Raw genomic sequence first — 3,182 nt, forward strand, 5'->3', positions numbered from 1 at the left:
TACTCCGTAGTAGAGTGATGGTAGACTACCCCGATCGAAGCGCCGCAGTAATGCCCAATGAGCCGTCAAATCACAAAACCCCCTCCTTTCTAGCAGTAAGTTGGACGGACGAAGCAACCATCATTTCACTCTTCTCTCTCAGCTTCCTCTCTACCCAACTCGCTTCTCCCTCATCTTCTTCCTCATTTCTTCAAGAAAACCCCGACCTGCTTCTGCCATTGTTCTTCTCTCCCAAAGAAGGAAAGGTGAGCGCATCAATGGTGTTGATTCTGGCCAAGGCCCGGTCTTGCAACCCCGAGACTGATCCTATAACTCCCTCTCTTTTCTTCTTTTGGGTTTGTGATTATGGTTTCTTTTCTTTTATTTCTATTTTATAGTTTCTTGATGGACGCTGGAGCACCGGCCGAAGTGATGTCTATGGCTCTGGCCAAAACCGTCGAGGCTCATGGTACGAAGAAGTGCAAGCACCCCGCCAAGACTACCGCAGACAAGCTCAAAGCCATCGCCCTGTCCAAGCCCCCCTCTCCGGGATCCCTCATTAAGCAAGTCCAGGTAATATCTCTTCTTGACGATCTTTTTGTCGATCTTGATTGTGTTTTTCATCTAACACGCAGTACTAGTACTAGTAGTACAACTTTTTGGGTGATCTTGCATGTGATTTTTGTGTGCCAAATGACGGTTCTAAATTCCTCTTTTGACCAAAACATGCGAGAGGTTGACACTGATTTCTTATAGATTACTTTCAACTACTCCCTCTGTCCCAAATTTCTTGTCTTAGATTTGTCTAGATACGAATGTATCTAATACTAAAATGTGACTTAATACATCTGTATCTAGACAAATCTAAGACAAGAATTTTGGGACGGAGGGAGTACTTTATGAACATCAATGCTACCTTTGAAGAAGGTATATTTGCCTCAGTAACTTGTGTTATGGATATTGCAAGTAATCCCTCTGCTCTCATGCCTTTGAAGACATGTTCTAGTGTCTTTGTTCACTTATTTCTGTGTGTATATGTAGTCATATATGGAGTATAATATCTAAAATCATCTTATATTTCTGAACGGAGGTAGTAATTAAAATATGGTTTCTGTTTGAATTAGAACCAGGTCTGCGGTGGAGATGAAGTTCTCAAAGTCATGCCATGTGAACTGGAAGATCTAAGGATGAGTTCTACTACTAAACTATCCAGCTGTTGTGTCCTTGTCGCCACGTGTCCTGAACTAGTGTTTTCCTGTAGCATTGTTGTCAGGCGTGTTCTCGAGGCTGTACTTGACCACAACAATTTCCTGGCTGTGCCTTCGATTACGAAGGGTGTGGTTCTTGTAAAGCTTCCCAACAAATCTAATGCGGCCTGTCTTCATGACCATGTTTATGAGTGGAAAGACCACTCTGTTAGGTTCTCCAAGGTTGACGAGATGGTGATGGTGCATGTAGACATCTCTCACGATGTCCATGGCCTAGTCAGTTATGCGGGGTTCATCCCGTAGGTCGGTGGCAAGAAATAGTCTGCAGAGTTTAATTAGTGCAACTTTGCTTGTCTGTAGTAAGTACTATTGTTCAGTACTTGATTTGTGTTTGTGAACCCGGTATTGTTTATTAGTACTGTCGCTTTTGGTGTGTGGTCAGTCCTGAGAACGGTCTATGTTAATGTCTGTCCACTCAATTCAGTCTCTATATTTTGAAGTATCCAGATCATCTTTTTTGTGAGGATGGTTTATCAATTATGGTTACACTCCAATATCTGTATGCATTGCAGGGTTTATCGCACCCACCAGAATTTCCAGTCCCATGGATGTTCGGTCCATACGATTTGTCACGACCTTTGGATTGTCCTGCTTGTGGGAGTAGGCGGGGCCCCTGCATGCCACCCGTAGTTGGACGATCAATCTTCTGTTTAGTACTTCAACATAGTGATTTCCTGGTAAGGATTCACTCGTGTCACATCAAGTAAATCTTATTGATTTACTGTCTAAATCTTATTGATTTAATGTCATGTTTTCTTTCTTTTCCTGCAATTTTACGATGCAGGTTTTGCCATGTGACATTCATCACAGAATAAACCGTTTGGTTTGCTCTACGATGGCTATTTTTGCAGGTTTCACTTTTTATGTCGTGTCAGTAATGAAGGCACTGTCCATCACTTATATTACTGGAAAAAATTGGATCAGTCTTCTGAGTACAAGCTGAATCCCTATGATGAACTGCAGTTTGGTTTAACAAAAACGCCACAATTAGTCCTTCTCGCGTTTAAAAGAAATGAAGAAAAAAACTGGATCACGGTCACGAAGCCTAGTCAAGTTAGAAAGCTGATCATAGCAGACCAGACACGATCGCCGCTGTGTCGCACATCGGTACCACCTTCAACAATAGACCGAGCATTGGCAGTTGCTCTAGCACTGACAGTGGCAGCAGCTAAGTCTGATCCAGCTGAGGATTGGGCACCGACCGCGTCAGCGGATCAGGCTGATCTACCGAAGGATCGGGCATCGACACCGGCACCTGCTCCGACACCGGCAGCAGCTCTACAAGGAGCACCATCTCCGGCAGCAGCAACGGCTTTGGCACGTGCACCAACACTTGCACTTGCATCTGCTCCGGCCCGTGCAGCGGCAACCGAACGAGCAGTTGCACCGGCAACAGACTCGGCTGCAGTTCGCACTTCATATACCAAAGTCCTTACAAAAACCGACATGTCCACCTTCTTGGTAAGCATTGGCCGCCCAAGTGTTTCGTTCTTTTTTCTTTCCATGTTGTTTTGCATGATTCACTATGTTGATCTAACTGTTTGGGTATGTCTTCTTGTTTGCAAACAGAGAATTCCTAGAGCAAGGAGGGAGTCGTTCAACAATCCGGGCGACAGCGGCCAAGTTTCTCTTACCATGCGCAGCCTTGGTGTGAATGAACCTGCTCAATATACCGTAAGTATAAAGGATGGTCGCATGATGATTAATGCTAAAGGATGGTCAAGGTTCAAATCTAAATATATCTTGCGGTAGGGAATGATCTCAAAATGGAACTTTCTCGGCAAGGAGAGCTGGTCCAAATCAACTTTGAAATTCTTTAGTAGCAGCACGCAACTGCCGAACTGATCTATGCTACGAGAGATTTTGATGTAATAATCTGGCATGGTGAAACAAGTGTCATGTGTGTATAAGTAATATGACAATATTATTTATCAC

The sequence above is a fragment of the Aegilops tauschii genome, chromosome 4, assembly GCF_002575655.3.
Source record: "Aegilops tauschii subsp. strangulata cultivar AL8/78 chromosome 4, Aet v6.0, whole genome shotgun sequence".
Classification (NCBI taxonomy): Eukaryota; Viridiplantae; Streptophyta; class Magnoliopsida; order Poales; family Poaceae; genus Aegilops; species Aegilops tauschii.